The sequence below is a fragment of the Schistocerca gregaria genome, chromosome 6, assembly GCF_023897955.1.
Source record: "Schistocerca gregaria isolate iqSchGreg1 chromosome 6, iqSchGreg1.2, whole genome shotgun sequence".
NCBI classification, from domain to species: Eukaryota; Metazoa; Arthropoda; class Insecta; order Orthoptera; family Acrididae; genus Schistocerca; species Schistocerca gregaria.
The window spans coordinates 472364898-472386937 of NC_064925.1; positions in this window are offsets into that span (position 1 = coordinate 472364898).

Here is a 22040-nt window from a genome sequence, read left to right on the forward strand (position 1 = left end):
ATGGAACAAAATCTTCAAAAGTTAGACACCTTGGAACAAAATCAGTGACAAACACAGCAAAAGCTTCAAAAGTTAGACACAATGGAACAAAATCAGAGACAAACACAACAAAAGCTCCAAAAGTTAGACACAATGGAACAAAATCTTCGAAAGTTAGACACCACACTTGAACAAACACGTGAAGATTTAACTACTGAGTTACATAACATTGAATCGAAATGCCAAAAAATCTGTAATGACGTTAAAACACAAATTTGTGAGCATTTTCAACCTATTTTTTCGCGGCATGAAAATGCATTACAGAATCATGAAGCAGCCATAAAAGAACTGCAAACTATTGTTCGTGAAAATCACGACACCTTGCAAGCTAAAATGGACTCAGTTGCATCCACCGATTCGGTTACGCAACTTGCAAGAACTCAGGAAAACTTAAAGGTCACAGTAGATTCGATTTCATCACAAATGGACACTCTGAAACTTGGTTCAGAAAAACACACTGAGGAAATGTATTCACTATCGGAGAAAGTAGCCGAACTTTCAGATCAGTTCACTAACTTATTTACAAAGGTAGATGATGATCTGAATGATACAGAAGGGTGCGGACAAATTATGAAATTCAAACAAAATCAGAATCAAATTAATACACAACACCAAAGAGAAATCCGGGAAGTGCAAGATCAGCTGACACAGGTAATACAAGAATTACGTATTTCAGAGGACAGTCGCGCTCCAACACGAGAAGAGGGACTTATAAATACGGAAAAGCCACAAAATAATAACACAGGGCATTTCGGAAATTGTGAAAGAAATTGGCAAGGTGCACCGAATTTTGAGATGGAACTGCCGACACGACGTAACAATGAACGATATGCTACCCGCCGACACGATGATTTTGACTATAAGCTGTTCATTACTGCACGTAAATTCAAAACATTTAAGAATTCTGGCAACGACATTCATCCACAAGCGTGGCTCCATCAATTCTCTCATTGTTTTCCTCCCAACTGGTCATTAGAGCACAGATTAGAATTTATGTGTGGCTACTTGGAGAATGAACCAGCTGTAAGAATGCGATCGGTCATTCACGATTGTCATAGTGAAGGAGAATTTTATCATGCCTTCCTCTCAGCATATTGGTCTCAAGCTACACAAGACCGAGTAAAACATAGCATCATAATGATGAAACATTTCGAACAATCTGAATTTTCCAGTCTTGTGAAATATTTTGAAGACATGTTACATAAGAATCAGTATCTTTCAAACCCATACAGCCCCTCAGAACTCATCCGCATTTGCTTAATCAAATTACCTGAACATTTACGACAGATTATTTTAGCAGGACGATGCAAAGACGACATTGAAGCTTTTCAGGGACTGTTACAAGAACTGGAAATTGACACTGACAATCGCGGAACGCGAAAACAGGAGCACAACAATTACAGGTCACAACTGTCACAATTCCGCGATGACAGAAATAATACACGAAAAGGCTATTCGTACAACGTAAATCGTGACCAAAACAGACACCACCCGTATGACAAACGTTGGCAGAGTAGTAATTATTACAGGGAAAGATCACCTCTCCGCGGTAATGACTATCACAGAGACAATCAGAGAAACAGACAATATGGAAACCAAAATGATTATTATCAAGGGAGACGGAATAACTTAAGACGCAACGGTCCAGCGGGCAGTTACGATTCAGGGAGAAATTCTCCACCACGTGACCGACAAGAAATTAATTACAGAAATTACCGACATGACGACAGACGATATGATCGTAACGACAGACCTGAATTGCATCAGAACTGGCGGGATTCAAACAGAGCAGGGCCCTCTCGGCAAGGTGAACTGGTAGAAGTTAGGTCTCCTAATCCCAATAACGGCGCGCGCCAACAAAGAAACAGACAATGACTCGCACCGCAGGCAGCCGCGTGCGCCGGCTGGCTCAGAGAAAAATAACATAGACGCTAACCTTGAGCAAAATTCCAGTGTTCCTCACCGCCGTAATCACATGATAATTGCTTTTCAGTTGACAGTCTGCGTACTAGGAAGAGTAAAGGTTTACACCACTTTTCACATGTAAAACCGTTTATTGAAATATAATCAGCTTTTTAACTTTGTCTTTGCCATAAAACATTTCACTTCACATTTCTAGTATGCTTTGTCAGACTTATAATCTCTTAACATGCAGCAATATTTAAGTTAAATATCCAATCAAGAACCAAGAGAACTTATCTTAACAGAAATTACGAATGCATTGTTACAGTGAACAGATGACACAGTGTCATTGTGTGTGTGTACATTCTTGCTTGTTAGTGGCACGATTATGTAACGACCATAAGGCTGACACTCTTAGAACATTTACCAGTACTACTAATGAGATTTTAATGCAACATTTTGGTTTACTTGCAAATACATTCTGGATTTAAAGTACTTTCTGTGAGATACCAGATGACACAGTGGTTAGTATATGTGACAGCTACACCATTATATCACGACGCTACTAATGAGTGACAATTTACAATGTTGCTTTTGCGGTGTATCTGTTTTATATCTGCAGTTTTTCTGAATAATTCTGGAAAGTAAAACATGTTTTACTAGTAACTTTTGTGGTATAGCTACAATGAGACAGCCTTTTCTGTAGCACAACAATACGTTACAGTACAGTACTTACTTCATCGCGGCAGTAAGCGTAGTAACTACGATAACTATACGCAAAGCATTTCACTTTTGTTTATCATGAGGTAAGTACATTGACTTCTGCAGAACTTAGTTTTCGGAGGACGATAACTACGACACTTCCACAGAGATTATCTTACAACAAGACGCACAGTTTAGCGCTACCCTTACACGTATTTGAGTGATTAATTTTGTACTTAAACATTTATTCTTAAAGACATTTGAAGTACAATGATACAAAGGTTTTCCATGATACATTTCATTCCATTGCTGTAATCTGCAACACCTGAGGATATAATTACATTAATCCTCAAGGGGGTACACGCCTACTTTGTGTACCATGTGTATGGCAAGCACAAGGAGCCCTAGCTAATATGGTATTTGCTTATACAACTCTACACATCGGTACCGTATTTATCTAACACATAAATTACACAGCTATCTGATCATTTAACTGAGAGAAACAAACATTTATTATACTACATCAGTGACAGATGTTTACGTAATTACACAGTTGGATAACTTCACACTTACGAAGTTGTATTTTGTGAACTGTTCATATTTTTTCGGAAACATTGTGATACTATGAGAGCTTTGAATGACATATTTGGTATGGGATCACGAGTTTTAAAGTACGTTTGAGGTAGATGACACTTTTGACATGAGCAGAGAATTTTTTTAGGTTTTGAAATTATTGGAGGAAGCTACGACGATTTTGAGAATTTGACTGATGTGTTATGATGTAATTATTACGACGACAATGTGAATTATTCTGCTGAGGTATGTTTAAGCTGATGCTATTTGAGGAATTTGATTATGCTACTTATTTATTATGATGAAATATTGAAGAAGTGTCTACGAATAAGGTAAGGAATAAAGAGTAGTGGTTAGGGACTCTGATTTGTGAGAAAGGATGTTGAAAACCGAGAATCGTACTTTAAGAGTTATAAAATGAGTGTATATGCGTGAATGTATCACTATGTGGCGAAAATTATTTGGACACTATTCTATTTAAAGGATTTTGTTTCTACATATTTGTAACGCAAATTCTTGACCTGTGATTTTTTTTATATGAGACTGCCACTGTAGGGGAAACTGGTGTCGTAAATATTTCGATAAGACAGTTAAGTGACCACCTGCATGTAATGCGTCGTGGGCACCCAGCTGCGCGACAACCACCTGACAAAAGAAAGCCATTAGTGTGTGCCTGTCAGAGGCACAGGTGGAGAAAAAAAAAAAAAAAATGCCGTTATCCTCGCTATTGACATTCCTTTGTAGAAAGCACCGCAAATACGACACGCTCATTTCTCGGAAACATTCTTACATCTGCACACCTGATTAGGACAAGTGTCTTTCTACGAGAGTTGAGAGAACTTCTTCTGACTTATGAAATGCCAAATAGCTATTGAATGATGTTTTTATTCTTTACTTTGCATTATTGCTTATTTCAGTTGATATCTGTTTTCCAGGTGTGTTACAACATTGGTTTTATAAAATAAAAGTAAATGCATTTGCTAATGTGAAAACTTTCTGCCAACAGATCTGTTAAATAATAATTTAATGATCCACATTCTTCAAAAAAAAAAAAAAAAAAGGAGCACTTGGAAAGGTAACAACAATAAGAAGGAACTAGTAACAGGAACTGCATACATAATTTTCTTTTCAAGTACTTGGTAATTTATTTCATAGAATAAGTTGTGGTGCACCACTTTAATTACATAGCCATTAAGATGTGATTATATCTTTCCCTTATCTGCATTGTTGTCTTTAGTGTACTATTTTTTTCTGCTTGTAGCTTTTTCATGTTTAGGTATAAGTTATAGCATTTGCTGCGGCTGTTTGCCATTCATAGTGCTACTGAATGTCACTTTGTATTACTAGGATAAGCCAATTTTATTACTGATTTATTTTTCTTGTTTGCTGCGCATTGCCTTATATTAGTTGTGATATTGCTGCCTTTTTTGCCAATTTCCATTTTTTTTATCATTGTTGTTTGTGTAAATTGTTTTGTGCCGCTGCATTGCCTTGTCCCTTAGTTAAGCATCTGAGCTCAGTAGATTTAAGTTAGCTTATGAGGGGGTAGCCTATATAAGAGAATGAGTTGCGATGGATTTGAAGAAATGCACTGAGAGGTTATATAAGAAAAGTACAGAAAGCAGGTATAGATAGGACTTTTTGGAAATAATGAAGAACGAAGGGAGATCTCCGAGAAGTAAAGAAAGTTTTGTTTGCAAAATACTGCAGTAAAACAAACCCTTCCCTTTCCTTGTGTTATCCCACTATGTGTTTGTGTACCCTTGTGTATTTATGTTCTTCCTGTCTTTATATGTTTATCTGATAAGACTTATGTTGCAGAATTTTTCTAATACTAAGCTACATTCACTATGATGAGGAATACTGTTATCCTCAAATATAATTTGCATTAATAACATGTTATTTACTTTGTAAAGATGTTTACACATTATTTATTCTGTTTTGTTCTAATGCTCATGTGTGAAGTTGATGTTTCAAAAGTTATTCTGATCTTTTATGTATGTACTTATGTCGTAATTTTTGTAACACTGATGTATTTGCTATTTCGATTCTTTTGTAAAGCCTGTACTACTGCAAATGTTCTCTGTATTGTTATGTTCTTTAAAGATGTATTTTGTACCTTTGTTATTTTATTTTCATGTTATAAAATTGTAATTGACACCAGTTCATCAAATTAAGTAACTTGTAAATTACATTCCACTGCACACGTTTCTGTTGGTCATTGTATATGGACAATATGTGAGAAGTAGGGACTGATAGTGTTTGCACGTGTGTTCATAATTCAGTAAGGGACTGGATAACAGCATTGCTGGTTGTAAGGACATTTCAAAAACAATTTTTGTGAGTGCACAAGTGGTGGTTATGGACTTGCTATATTATCTGCAAGACTCTTCAATGGTGATTGTGCGCCTGCACAGTCAAACAGATGGCTGCTGGCCATCTCTCCAAGGACTACAGTGGGTCTGCACCTTTGATGACCCACCAATACCATTATTTCTACAAGGACTGCAATGGGTCTGCACCTCTGGTGGCCCACCAATACCGTAATCTCTACCAGGACTACAGTGGGTCTGCTCTGTGATGACCTACCTACCGATAGTTTTCAACGTCGACTGACTCTGATGTGGCCCATTACCTGTCTGCTTGTCAAGAGTCAGCACTGCCTTTCTGTTGGAAGGACAACACTTCCTCAAGACTGCATGGAAATCCACTACTTCCGTGTGCATTTTCTTTTACTGCTCAGACTTTGAGAAAAACACTGCAATTTTACTTTTATGAATGATCAGCACTGTCTTTATGGACTGTGAGAAAATTTTAGCTTTTGACCAACATTGTATCGATGAGTGTGTGCATTTCATTTCTTTGTTATTGTAATTATGAAAAAAATTTTCAAACCTGTATTGGCCACTGCCCAAAACAATTTGTAAATTTTTTTGTGGGGAGCATGGGGGCTATGTAAGTAGGCTGTTTAGGTTTCCTTATTGGTAACGCCACATAGCGCTCCGTATAAAAATCACTGGCTGTGCCGTGTGCAGTCTGCGGCTGGTTTGCATTGTTGTCTGCCATTGTAGTGTCGGGCAGCGGCAGCTGGATGCTAACAGCGCGTAGCGTTGCGCAGTTGGAGGTGAGCCGCCAGCAGTGGTGGACGTGGGGAGAACTATCATATATTTTTTGACTATTAAGGTAAATACACTGTTTGTTCTCTATTAAAATCTTTCATTTGCTAACTATACCTATCAGTAGTTAGTGCCTTCTGTAGTTAGAATCTTTTATTTAGCTGGCAGTAGTGGTGCTCGCTGTATTGCAGTAGTTCGAGTAACGAAGATTTTTTCTGAGGTAAGTGATTTGTGAAAGGTATAGATTAATGCTAGTCAGGGCCATTCTTTCGTAGGGATTTTTGGAAGTCAGATTGCGTAGCGCTAAAGATATTGTGTGTCAGTTTAAGCACAGTCGTGTAATAATTTTTCTAAGGGGACGTTTCAGTATCATTGATCGACACATACGTAAATATGATGTCGTAAACATTGAGGTGTGTGGGAAACTACGCTATGTGATTCCAAAATCATACGTTTTTCGTATTAGGTGCATTGTGCCGCCACCTACTGCTAGGTACTCCATACCAGTGATCTCAGTAGTCATTAGATCGTGAGAGACCAGAATGGTACGCACCGCGGAACTCAGGGACTTCGAACGTTGTCAGGTTATCGGGTGTCACTTGTGTCCTACATATATACGCGAGATTTCCACACTCCTAAACATCCCTAGGTCCACTGTTTCTGATGTGATAGTGGAGTGGAAACGTGAAGGGACACGTATAGCAAAAAAAGCGTACAGGCCGACCTCGTCTGTTGACTGACAGAGACCGCCGACAGTTGAAGCCGGTGGTAATGTATAATAGGCAGACATCTGTCCAGACCATTACACAGGAAACCCAAACGGCATCAGGATCAACTGCAAGTACCATGAAAGTGAGGCGCGTTGTGAGAAAACGTGGATATCATGGGCGAGTGGCTGCTCATAAGCCACACATCACTCCGGTAAAAGCTAAACGACGCCTCGGTTGGCGTAAGGAATGTAAACACTGGATGACAGAACAATGGAAAAACGTTTTGTGGAGTGACGAACCGATGGCAGGGTGTGGGCACCGCGAATGCCCAGAGAACATCTGCCAGCCTGCAAAGTGGCAACACTAAAAATTCGGAGGCTGTGTTGTTATGGTATAGTCGTGTTTTTCATGGAGGGGGCTTGCACCCCTTGTTGTTTTGTGTGTCGTCCTGCTCCAATCTCCATCCGTCGGACAGTTCGTGTGTGTCGCGAGCGGTCGGCGAGAACTGGCTGTCGGCGCCTCACCGGCGCTGCTGCGTCCCGACTGCACTGCTGGTTCGTCTCCAACTAACTGCCAGACGCACGATGACCCGGAAATACTATCGGTCGCTCCAGAGATGGTACGACAGTGCACTTATCGATACGCGTTGCTGCTGCCGCTCATGGGCAAGTAAGGCAGAAAGTTAGTGACGTCAGTAAATAGAATAAGAAAACGAGGCGACAGTGCCGTAATAGAAGATGACAAACAGTAAATGGCACGAACACGAGCAGTGCACGACTGAGCCTGAAAGCTAATGACCGTGTCCTTTTTGGACGTCATATAAATCGCTCCGTTTCCGCAATATGGCAACAACTGCACTGTTTTTCGGGTACCCCGACACGCTTTACATATGCTCCACTGTCAGTACTGCCACCTGCGGCCTGTGAGCTGTTATCGCAAGTTGACATCGCACATAAGGCGGTGGTCACGCTAATGTCACTGTACAGTGTATGCGATTTGTTATGCAGTTTCGACGCTTTTCGCCAGTGTAGTTGTTCAAACAGGTTCTAGCAGAGATATGCGCGCCTTGTGTAGAAAACTAACGTGTACAAAGATATTATGTCACGGAAGCACTGAAGGGCGACACGGTCTCCAGCTGACATCGTCTGTCAAGAGCTGTAGAATTATTTGTGACGAATCGCATCCATATAAGGGAATTACGACTGGATGAGGCGGTCCGATACCTGTTTACAGGGCACTGAGCAGATGGTATCATAGAAGGAAATCCATCTCGAGACGTGTGTTCGTTTTGTTGTTTCGGGAGTGCAGACGAGTGTATACTTATGTTCGGACTGATCTACGGACTCCGCTGGCGAGATGCCACATGCTACTGCAAGGGACAGCGAACTAGCCTGTTTTCCCCTAGATGCTTTTCATATGCAGTAAAGACACAAGAAGAGACAGATACAGCAGTGCTGGATCGCGTCGTCTTTGCTGGCGCATCTGGGACCTCCTAGCGTCAACTACTCAACGCAAAGCAGTTGGTAGCGTCTGAAGCAGTGCACCTGCTGCCATACTGACATCGGTCTTAAGAATTGCGATATGAATACATATTTTTCTCAGATACGTTACTGTACAGAGCCGCAGTCATCTATCTGGAGCAGACGTAACTACATGCTAGTGTTACTTTCCCACACTATAAAAAATACTTTTTGAGATAAAATAAATACTTTTAGAGATCAGGTCGTTTTCTTGTCTTCTCAGACTGACATGTTAAGACGTGTGTTCAGTATGAAGTATCTTGTACAAGCCACTTCTGTGAGGACTTGGTGAGGTGTTTACATTACAACAAAAACTTGCGCAAGTTCACTTACGCAAGTCGCTTCGGCGAGTTAATTTCAGGAACTTGCTGCAAGTACTAGCGAAGTGTTTCCACAAGAGCGCGTCGTGAGAAACGCAAGGGGAAACAGTGCAGTCGCCACCGTTATTGCATTGTTATTACTGGATGGAAGTTGTTAAGAAAAATAAAGTCAAGAAGGAAAATAAACGTTTGGGTGAAGTACTGGATATAGACGTATACACATGTAATTTATCAAGAGAGAGCGCGCGGGATTAGCCGAGCGATCTTAGGCGCTGCAGTCATGGACTGTGCTGCTGGTCCCGGCGGAGGTTCGAGTCCTCCCTCGGGCATGGGTGTGTGTGTTTATCCTTAGGATAATTTAGGTTACGTAGTGTGTAAGCTTAGGGACTGATGACCTTAGCAGTTAAGTCCCATAAGTTTTCACACACATTTGAACATTTTATCAAGAGACAGAATTGAATGAAATACTTAAGCTTACTGCAAAGTAATTGCTCCGAATTTTTTATGTGAAAACTCTTAATGTTATTAAGTAAAACAAATTTTACTAAGGATCTTCTATTTATTTTTCCTGTCTACGTATTTACTTCTCAACATAGTAGCCCTGGTGACGAACACATCTCACCCGACGAGAGACCATTGTGTTGACCCCGTCAGTGTAGAATGTTTGACTGTTAACGGAGCCACAAACTCACCTCTGCTTGACCCGCTTCATCACTATCCTTGAATGTGTTCTTTATGTTTTCTAAACAGATGACAGTCGGATGGGATCAATTCAGGACCGAGTGAAGAATGATCGATGACAGTGAACCCAAGGCGTCAGATTGTTGCAGATAGCTCAGCTCTCGTGTGTGCTCTGGTGTTGTCATGCTCAAGGAGAGGGTTCCCCATGTGCAAAAGGACTCTTCGAATTCGAAACTCGATTTCAGCATGCTGTTTGCCGCGCACTTATATAGTTACCTTACATCCCGCCTTGTTACACATATTAATTCGGAGCCCTCTGGTGGCAAAGGGCTACACGTATGTAGACATGAAGAACGAAAATGTAGAATGTGCATGAAGTTTGTTTTACTTAAGAAAGATTTAAGAGCTTTCACCAAAAAAAATAAAAAAAAAGATTTGAAGGCTTTATTTTTCAGCACGCCCGCCTAAAATCAGAGGACTTCGCTCAGATTAAAGACTTTCTGAGAATGTCGTACGCTAATTTCTGACATCTCTTATCTGTTTTATTATCAAATACTCGAAAACAGGATGGAAAATGGGGAAAGCTATTCCACCAAAAGATACCATTTTAATTACTCTTCGATTTATGCAAACAGTATTTACTACTTTTATTATGAGTAACGCATTTATTGCTGCCGGTAAAACATTTGTGGTATAAGGTCGTGGTCAATGACACTCTTCTATTCCTAACGTTTCGTCCACAACTGCGCTGTACGTCTTCAGAGACGTTGCTCTCCTGTTGAGTCTTGCCGACTGATAGATCTGACGTCTGAGAGGTAGATGTATACTGTAGAAAAAGGGGGGGGGGTGGCCGGAGTTACTCTTGATAAGCAGAGATTCTCCTTGTCAAAGATAAAAGTTAATTATCGATTGTCGTCTTGTCAAAGATAAAAAAATACACGGCTGTCGGTGAAGTTATTGAGATTGGCAACTACTCCACCAGCCGATGTCCCCAGGTCATGATGGACCAACAAAGATTGCAACGTCATCAGGTTGTGGAAACCTTCATAACACTTTTATGTTTATGCTTACATCAAAAAATCTGTTTAAAGTTAAAGACATCTGTAATGTCACTCTACTTCCCATTCTGGTGAAATAAAATAACCTGTAAATTAATTCCGACCTTTCTGGTGGCCGATTATATATATTTTAGGGGTTACAACGTAGTATTTGTTTTGATCTTTCTGGCTTTGGACTTTTCTCCTTTTCGTACCGGTATCGAACACACGAAACTTCAGCAAATTCGAGAAAAACTTCCAGCAGCAACAACAAATTCGGCAAGTACTTGTCTTGCAGCAAGAAGCGAGACACTATTTCCACTAATTTGCGGAAGCTACTGCTGCAGGTTAACGAAACTTGTGGAAGTTGACTTGCTGGTGGTGTTCCCACATCAAAGAATTTGTAAATGTAGCTTCGCAAGTGACTAGCGGAAGTATACTTGCTAATGGATATCCGTTATATGCTACGGTCGCAGGTTCGAATCCTGCCTCGGGCATGGATGTGTGTGATGTCCTAAGGTTAGTTAGGTTTAAGTAGTTCTAAGTTCTAGGGGACTGATGAGCCCAGATGTGAAGTCCTAAAGTGCTCAGAGCCATTTGGACCATTTTTATCCGCTATACAGGTTGCGACATTGGTGATGATACCTACTTGCAGATTTGTTTTAAATGGTATGAATTCGTGCTTCCACTTATAATGTTCATTCCCAGCTCCACAACTCCCAAGGGAATACTTAGGTTACAGTCTATTTTTGGCCAGAGTTGCAAGTCCAAGATGCAGGTCCACTGCTTCATACGTATGTCTGAGGTGATCTTTTAACTTCATGAATGACAAAAAATTCTTGAAAAAATATTTTTTTGTTATTGTTCTATATATAAACAACAAGAAATTGATGCACTGACGTGTTCCGCTGCTTCAGTGTGTCAGTGTTGCCACCTTCACCTTAGCCAAAACAATACAGCGCCATCTTGGAAATATCTGACGTCTGCTAGAGCGTCTGCCAAGACACGATAAAAACAAATTCCCACTGCCAGAAAGTGTTTCCCTTTCATCTGAGGCCGCTGCGTTCATTTTGATGGCTAGTAATGTCACTGCCATTGAGCAGTTAATTCTTCGCGCTACAGAAAATATCCACTCACCTTTCGGCGATTTCTTCATCTGCAGTCCTGTCCACACGTCTTCCCTGTGACAAACGAATCATTGTTGCTCAGCTGGACAAGGTGTAATAGAACTAACATACTAATTGCTTCTACAGATCGTATTAACTGGCTCCAGTTTCAGGATATCACAGCTGTTGAGTGATAGTTTGTGAGTGAAGACTACACTGTATTGTTACTTGTTTCATACAAAAACACCGCCAAGTCCGAACTAATTACAAGTTGCAGTTTATTCATTCTCACGCAATCACACTATCATAACAGCCAGCTTATGGTAGTTAACCGAAACTGATACCGTAAAGATTACGAAACGGATTTTTAAGACAGTGCACTCGCTCAAATACTACACAACTCAACCCGTTTGAACGCTCAGTTTCTGTCCCGAATTCCACAAAACGCCACGCGGATTTTAGTTAATTCAGAGTCACAGTCTACAGATAAAAATCGGAGTGTCACGTTTTAATTTTTCTTACACGTTCGCGTTCACTTTGCGGCACTCCACGGTCAGGGTTTACTAATTTTTTCCACAGAATTATCACATCTATTCACAGCTCCTTATACCCGCGTCCGGATTTGATCAGAGCTGAGTTCCGAACTCTAGCTAGACTTCACAAAGAAATTCCTTAGCTCCCTTTTCAACCACTGCTTCCCTTTCTTGTCTCTCCACTCTTATATTTGCCGTTTTGTTTCTGTTCAAGTTGTAAATAGCCTTTATCTCCCTGTTTTATCCCAGCCATCTTCATAATTTCAAAGGGAGTACTCCATTCAGCATTGTCAAAAGCGTTGTCTACGTCTGCAGATGTTATAAATGTATGTTTGCCTTTCCTTACCTATCTTTTAAGACAAGTCATAGGATCACCATTACCTCGTGTGGTCCCACATTTTCTCCGGAATCCAAACTGGTGTTCCCCAAGGTCGGCTTCTACCAGCTTTTCTATAAAGAGTTCGTATTAGTATTTTGCAGACATGGCTTATTAAACCGATAGTGCGGTAACATTCACACCTGTCAGCAACTGCTTTCTTTGGGACTCTGGTAAATGCCTCTTTAATTTTCCTTAGAGAATTATGCTTCTAAATCCCTACTTTTTTTTCCTCTGGCTACTCCTGCTTAGCCGTTTTGCACTTCCTATCAATCTCATATTTTAGATGTTCGCATTCCCTTTCGCCTGCCTCATTGCTGCATTTTTTTTTTATTTTCAGTTTTCATCAGTTCAGTGCAGTGTCTCCCGGGCTACCCAAGGATTTCTGCTAGGCCTTGCCTTTTTACCTATTTGATACTCTGCCGCCGTCATTATTCCCCTGTTTTGGCCAATCGTTGGCTAATGCTCCATCTGAAATTCTCAAGAACCTCTGGCCCTTTCGACTTAACTAATTCACATCTCCTTAATTTTCTACCTTTTTGCAAATACTTTAGCTTTAGTCTATAGTTCATAACCAATAAATTGTGGTCAGATACCATATGTGTTCCTGGAAATGTCTTATAGTTTAAAATCTGGTTCCGAAATCTCTGTCTTACCATTATACTATAAAGAGTTTGAAACCTTCCACTGTGTCCAGGTCTCTTCCTTGTATACAACCCTCTTACATGATTCTTGAACTAAGTGCTAGCGATAACTTAATTATGCTCTGTGCAAAATTCTACCAGACGGCTTCCTCTTTCATAATTGCTTCCCCCCTCCCCCTTTTCCATACTCACTATTTTTCTTTCTGTTCCTTTTCTTACCATCGAATTCCAGTCCCCTGTCAAAATTACGAGTAAATTTTCGTCTTCTTTAACAACCTGAATAATTTTTTGCTATCTCATCATACATTTCTTCAGCCTCTTCAATATCTGCGGAGCTAGTTGGCACTTAATTTTGTACCACTGCAGTGTCTATCTTGGCTACGATAATGTGTTCACTATGATGCTTATAGTAACTTATCCACATTCTACTTTCTTATTGATTATTTAATGTACTCCTGCATCAACCCACTTGAATTTGTATTTAATACCCTGTATTTAGCTGATCCGAAGTCCTGTTCTTGTGCCACCGAACTTCATTAATTTCCATTACATCTAACGTCAGCCTATCCATTTCCCTTTTTAATTCTTGTAACCTACCTGTCCAATTAAAGCACGCTCCGATCCGTAAAATGACAATATTGTTTTCATGAAGACGATACCTTCCTCAGTAGTCCCCGCACGGAGATCCGAATGGGGTACCCGTTTACCTCCGGAATATTTTACTCAAGAGGATGCCGTCATCATGTAACCATACAGTAGAGCTACATGTTCCCGGAAAAATTACGGCTGTAGTTTCCCTTGCTTTCAGCCATTCGCAGTACCAGCATTGCAAGGCCGTTTTGGTTGATGTTACAAAACTAGATCAGTCAGTCATCCACAATGCCGCCCCTGTAACTACTGAAAAGGCCGCTGCCGGTCTTCAGAAGCACACATTTGTCTGAATGTAACTCCATCTACTGGCGGAGTATGGGACTACGGCTGTTCAATGTTCAATAAAAACAATACCAATCGCCGTTGTATAGGCTTATTTCTAGGCAACCAGTTTCGACGTTACACTACATCTTCAGGCCTAAACTGGATTGGAGCAGTTTAGGCCTGAAGATGACGTAAAGTAAGGTCGAAACTGGTTGCCAAGAAATAAACCTATACATAGGCGATTGGTATTGTTTTTATTGAACACATTTGTCTGGCCTCTCAACAGATGCCCCTCCGTTGTTGTTGTACCTACGATACAATACAGCTACCTGTATCAGCGGCAAGATCCATGGTTCATGAGCAAAAGTAGCTGTTCTGATTTGCACCCTCTATGAATGTACCTATCTCCCGCAAACTGCATCTTCGGCATGCATTCATGCGACTGGTGATTTTCTTTTGAGAACATTCGGAAGCTGATGAGTGTCACGCATACGGTAACGTACTTCCATAGTTGCGACCTACGTATTTTAGGAATTTTGTTAGTAGTATCTTTATTCGGATAATATTTTACGAATATTTCATAACTGAAAATTTCATATTTCACTTGCTAATCTGCAGTATGGATTTTCAACAAAAAATTCCTTACCAGTGCGTCCTGCGTGAGTTCAGGTAGTGAACTAATTTGTTGCCCTGAAAACACACTTGAACACGTAGTGTTCTAAACACACTAAGCTCTTGCTAATCGGGCCCCTGTAGTCCGGCATCTCTCTAATTCGGCCGACATTGAGCCTCTAGTCGCTCAAGCAGAAATGGTGACGCATACAATAATGAGTTCTCGTGTGCAATAATGTTGTTAATTAATTATGATGTGAAACAGTACTACACGAGTTTGAAATTGCGAATTTTTTACGGTTCAGTAGTATCAAGGCTTCTAAAAGGAAACACCTTATGTTAGACCTCAAGCAGAAAATTAGAGATAAGGTGTAATGAGGTTCCTAGCAGAAAGCCAATTCTGCTGAGTACGATGTTGGGGGAGCAACTCTTTATGGCCACACTTTAAAATACGGAGAGGTAATCAAAAGCGTACAGAAAAGTTGTGACGAAAGAGCTGATGAAGAGGACATGGGAGGAGAGAACATGAAGATATGTCACACTGTTGGTGCTGAAGCTGCAGACATCTTCCTGGTGAACATTATGCAACGATCAGCAAAATACAATACCGATGTAATACTTGTAAAGCCGTCGTGTGTTAAAGCATACAACAATCGCGTTTTTTTTAATATAGGATGGGGCCCCTCCACGCCCGCACCAACGTGGTGACCAAACCAAAAGTTCTACTGTCACCTCCGTATAACACGTTAGTTTTAGAATCAGGAGTCACAGGATGCAGGCTGTGATGTTATCCATGCGTCTGGGTAAGATTACTCATTTACATGGTCCATCAGGAGATAGAAGTGGTCGAAAACGATTGAAGGGTAGCGGTTGTAAGGGCAGAGGGAAAAAAGTGCCAAGGCAAGCGCCAAGGGAAAAAAACCTCTGCGATAGTAGGACGGGTAGTAAGGGCAGTAGCGGATTGCTAGCTGCGACAGCGCATGCAAGGTGTGGTTGTGTTAGTGCGAGGTATCGTGCATCGTTACCGTTGTCGTTGCTGGCGCTCGTTCCAGGATCTGCTGCTGCTGCGTCCCTGAAACATTTCATTGTCATCATATATTAGTGGGCGATCGGTCATAGATCAGCTCACAGTGTGGGGGGTGTGTGTGGCTGGTTTGCGTGCTGTGTGCAGTACGGTTTCCCTGCGATTGCCGGTATTTCGGCGGGTTAAGCATCTGGGGTTGCCAGTAGTAGCTGAGTTGCAGGGGCTCGCCAGAACTGTCATGTTAGCGTGCTATGGACCATAGATGTTCAGTTTCGTGCTAATAGTGTTTTTGGTCTATTATGTTTCCATCTATGGTTGTGGTCGTAGTTACCCAGAGAAAGGATAAACGGCTTACGCGAGTGTCTCGTGTTTCTTTATAGTCGTGTGGAGAGTTTTTGGAATACCTGCAAGATGGTATCTAGCCGATATTCCCGGTGAAGGTCCACGGTGCGCGTGTAGCGCGGAGCGTTACTTATGATTCTGAGTACTTTGTTCTGTATGAGCTGCAGAGGGCGCACACGTGTGGGCGCAGCGTATCCCCAAACGGGAGCAGCATACGTCATCAGAGGTCTGATAAGTGTGGTGTACATGGACCTGGACACCCTCCTATTCAGTGTGCTACGCCTGTTAAGCATAGGGTAGAGTTGTTTGAGCCGACAACAATCGCGTACCATCACGTTTGATAGTGATAGGATACTACTGTATAAGTATTCACTCAAGAACTTTGTTTTTTATGATAATGAATGTCTCTTTGGATTTAATAAAGTATTACGCCTGTTTTAAACAAAATTTTAACCACTCTCGACAATTCGTTACTTCCTCTTATCCGGCAGCCATATGTCCAAAGAATGTCCGCATCAGCGAAAGTCTAGTACACACACCAAAAAAAGTTTTGCATCACCTCTGTTCTCAGAGTTCCGGATCCTGTACAGAAAATTGGAATAGAGATCAACATAAACATTCTTTCCGCCCTTTTTAGTGCTCATGTAACCACACAATGCATGTTGTACCACCATACAGCGAGACCTTCACAGGTGGTGGTCCAGATTGCTGTACACACCGGTGTCTCTAATATCCAGTAGCACATCCTCTTGCATTGGTGCGTGCCTGTATTTGTCCCACTCCTCAACGGCGATTCGGAGTAGATCCCTCAGATTGGTTGGTGGGTCACGTCGTCCATAAACAGCCCTTTTCAGTCTATCTAAGGCATGTCTGATAGGGTTCATGTCTGGAGAACATGCTGGCCACTCTAGTCGAGCGATGTCGTTATCCTGAAATAAGTCATTCACAAGATGCGCATGATGGGGGCGCGAATTGTCGTCCATGAAGACGAATGCCTCGCCAATATGTTGCCGATATGGTTACACTATCTGTCGGAGGATGGAATTAAGGTATCGTGCAGCCGTTACGGCGACTTCCATGACCACCAGTGGCGTACGTCGGCTCCACATAATGTCACCCCAAAACAGCAGGGAACCTCCAACTGCTGCACTCTCTGGACAGTGTGTGTAAGGCGCTCAGCCTGACCGGGTTGCCTCCAAACACGTCTCCGACGATTGTCTGGTTGAAGGCATATGCGACACTCATCGGTGAAGAGAACGTGTTGCCAATCTTCAGCGGTCCACTCGGCATGTTGCTGGACCCATCTGTACCGCGCTGCATGGTGTTGTGGTTGCAAAGATGGTCATCGGGAGTGAAGTTGCGCATCATACAGCCTATTGCTCACAGTTTGAGTCGTAACACGACGACCTGTGGCTGCACGAAAAGCATCATTCAACATGGTGGCGTTGCTGTCAGGTTTTCTCCGAGCCATAATCCGTAGGGTGCGGTCATCCACTGCAGTAGTGGCCCTTGGGCGGTCTGAGCCAGGTGTGACATCGACAGTTCCTGTCTCTCTGTATCTCCTCCATGTCCGAACAACATCGGTTTGGTTCACTCCGAGACGCCTGGAAACTTCCCTTGTTGAGAGCCCTTCCTGCCACATAGTAACAATGCGGACGGTATCGAGCCGTGGTACTAATCGTCTAGGTATGTTTGAAGTACAGACAACAAGAGCCGTGTACCTCCTTCCTTATGGAATGACTGGAACTGTTCTGCTTGCGGACCCCTCCAGCTAATAGGCGCTCCTCATGTATTGTTGTTTACATCTTTTTGGCGGGTTTAGTGACATCTCTGAACAGTCAAAGGGAGTGTGTCTGTGATATAATGTCCACAGTCATGCTCTATCTCCAGGAGCTCTGGGAAACGAGTGATGTAAAACTTTTTTTAATGTGTGTTTATTACCGAGCAAAGTGGCGCGTTGGCAGCACGCTGGACTCGTATTCTGGAGGAACGAGCTTCGAGTCCCAGACAAGCCACCCAGATTTAGATTTTTCGTAATTTCCCTGAATCGATTAAGACAAATGATTGAACGAGAACTTAGAACGGACATGGCCGGTTTCATCCTCATCATTCCCTAATCTGAGATAGTGCGCCGGCCGCTGTGACCGAGTGGTGCGCCGGAATGGTAGCTCAGGGTGTTCGGTCAGAGGGTTTAGCTACCCTCTGCAATAAAAAAAAAAAAAAAAAAAAAAAAAAACTGGGTGAACTGATCAACGAACACCCTGAACGAGTGTCATCGGACGTCCGCTATAAACAAATTCAACAAACAATATAGAACAAAAAAAAAAGCCGTTCTAGGCGCTTCAGTCCGGAACCGCGCTGCTGCTACGGTCGCAGGTTCGAATCCTGCCTCGGGAATGAATGTGTGTGATGTCTTTAAGTTAGTTAGTTTTAAGTAGTTCTAAATCTAAATCTGAGGGCACTGATGACCTCAGATGTTAATACCCAAAGTGCTTAGAGCCATCTGAACCGTTTTTGTTTTTATTTTTTATTTTTATTTATTTATTTTCTTAGATTGTACTACGTCAGCGGGAAGTTAAGCCTTAAGTTTCCTTCCTCATCTTTTTATTACTAAATAGCTAGCCCGCGGCACGGTCTTCATGTTCCTTTTGCAAATTACTTTCAGGGCAACACAAATATGATTCTCATTATTTGATGTAATTATTGACCTACTTTAAGAATTTAAAACGCTCCCATTATCTACTCATTAGGATGTAGTGTATTTTGTTAAAACTTTAACGCAGTTAGACAAGTGTCATAGGTTGAAACCAAGAGAATTTAGCGACTTTCAACGAACTTCACGCATAATTTCCAATCATTACGAAGCTTTTTCTTGCTGACACCATAGGACGAAAGGAAAAAGTTCATCGCTTACGACATTTTTGCTGTTAATACAGTAAAACGTCGGCATCAGGCATTACCTGTTTACTGCTGATTCTGATTGCATCTCACTTGGAGACAGAATTAACACATGTGCTTGCAAAATTGTATCATTGTTCCAGACATAGGTATATATGATGTAAACATTGAGATGTGTGGGAAAATACACTATGTGATACAAAGAAACATATGTTTTTCTTATTAGGTGCATTGTGTTGCTAGGTACTCCATATCAGCGATCTCAGTAGTCATTAGACATCGTGAGAGAGCAGAATGGGATTCTCCGCGGAACTCAAGGAATTCGAACGTGGTCAGGTGATTGGGAGTCACTTGTGTCATACATCCGTAAGCGAGATTTCCACTCTCCTAAACATCCCTAGCTCCACGGTGTCCGATATGATAGTGAAGTGGAAACGTGAAGGGACACGTACAGCACAAAAGCGTAGAGGCCGACTTCGTCTGTTGACTGTCAGACACCGCCGACAGTTGAAGAGGGTCGTAATGTCTAACAAGCAAACATCTGTGCAGAGCCTCACACAAGAATTCCAAACTGCATCAAGATCCACTGCAAGTACTATGACAGTTAGGTGGGAGGTGAGAAAACTTGGATTTCGTGGTCGAGTGGCTGCTCGTAAGCCACACATCACGCCGCTAAATGCCAAACGACGCCTCGCTTGGTGTACGGAGCGTAAACACTGGACAACTGAACAGTGGAAAATCTGTGTGTGGAGTGACGAATCACGGTACACAATGTGGCGATCCGATGGCTGGGTGTGGGTACGGCGAATGCCCGGAGAACATCATGCATGCATAGTGGCAACAGTAAAAATTCGTAGGCGGTGGTGTGATGGTGTGGTCGTGTTTTTCATGGACGGGGCTTGCACCACTTGGTTTGGTGGCACTGTCACAGCACAGGCCTACATTGATGTTTTAAGCATCTTGTTGCTTCCCAATGTTGAAGAGTACTCTCACAAAGAAACTGAAGAAATATCCAATCAGCTTTTGATAAGATTTTAAAGTGGTGTAAAAATGGGAAACATTGTTTAAATGTTCAGAAATGTAAAATCGTGCATTTCACCAAAGGGAAAGAAAAACGTAGCATCTTATGCCTAGAAAATCAGTGAGTCACAGTCGGGAACGGTCACGTACAAACACCTGGGTGTAACAAGTTGTAGGGACATGAAATGGGGTAATCAACCAGCTGGCAGACTGAGATACTTATTTATTTCTCGACTAAAGACCTGCTGCCTGTTTTTACACAGCGGCTTGTACAGTGTGTGACATTACAAGTTATATCACACAAATTCAACTTTATTACTAGTACACATTTTTGTTGAAAATTGTACAAAAGGATAAGAAAACAAATAAAACAGTGTATAATAAGTACAAATGTATATACACAATTTTGTTTAACCTTGTTGCCAACTTAGACAATGAGTAAGATAAATAGTAGGTTATGGAAGCATTTTAAAGTAAAGTTAAAAGTGTTTTTAATTTAAGAAACAAAAGATGTCAATTTGGTTAGTTATGATGTGTCAGTTCGTCCCTTTATATCTTCTACGTGTATGATTACATCTGTTACATATGTTGTCTTGGCAGTCGTAATACTTAATTTAATGTATTGACTAGGTACGTTATAATGCGTTTCCTAACTTAAGGTAACAGTGTAAATGTGGAGTTGGTTTAAAATGTCGTAGTCAGCTACATCAGGTGCGAGGGCTCGGTAAAATTTGAGCCAGTCATATTTGATGCAGCGAAAGAAGGAGAAATGTCGCGTCTTCAGATAGTATTACATGTTACGACATGATATAACAATAGTTACACGGAGTATTACATTTTCATATTGATTCGAATTAGTGGTAGGACATTCGCTTTCTTTTGCTATGTTTGTTCGTTTATTTCCTCTTCGCCGGCCGCTGTAGCCGAGCGGTACTAGGTGCTTCAGTCCGGAACCGGGCTGCTGCTACGGTCGCAGGTTCGAATCCTGCCTCGGGCATGGATGTGTGTGATGTGCTTAGGTTAGTTCTAAGTCTAGGGGACTGATGGCCCCAGATGTTAAGTCCCATTGTGCTTAGAGCTATTTGAACCATTTATGTCGTCTTCACTTCCTGTGTGTGATATAGCTTCAAAAAATGGTTCAAATGGCTCTGAACAGTATGCGACTTAACATCTGAGGTCATCAGTCCCCTAGAACTTAGAACTACTTAAACATAACTAACCTAAGGACATCACACACATCAATTCCCGAGGCAGGATTCGAATCTGCGACCGTAGCAGTCGCGCGGTTCCGGACTGTAGGCCCTAGAACCGCTCGGCCGATATATCATCCGATTCCATGTCTGTGCTTGTGTCTGTGTCGTTTACTGTGTACTGCTGATATGACCTATGTGGAGCCTGTCTTATTCTAGCGTATGGTCTCTCCTGTTTGTACGTTGCAAATAGTGCTCGCTATACTTCGTCTGCGATGTTATTTATAGAGTTCCTGTCATCTTGTTTGCATATTAACTGTCCTATGTCCTAAACTCGGTCTTTCATGTCTTAGACATCGCAAATGAGCACTACGTGTTAAGATGTCCATTCTCACCGCAGGCAGAAGTGTAAGTCTGGTTTAGGCCAAACCTGTATGGATGCACTGGATACGATGCGTGTCCCTTGAGAAGTACACTTCAAATCCATCCGCTCTCGTATACTGTGGAAGAAAGAGTGGACCCGTCTTCCCTTATCAGTTGTGTCCCATAATGTCTGCCATGCACGAGTTCTCCACTTGTTTTGTTTCCGTTTTGTCGGTTGTGTCTTGTCCAATTATTTCTCTTCATATGTCACGTCAGCTCCTTTTCAGTCAGTAGGTGGCTGCTCTATGTCGAATTGTAATATGTGTAGGGAAAACTCTCAGTACCACTCACAGTGCCTCAATTGAGGCGGTACTACAGAAACTAGAAAAACGCGAGAAATGCAACGTCTGCCATGGT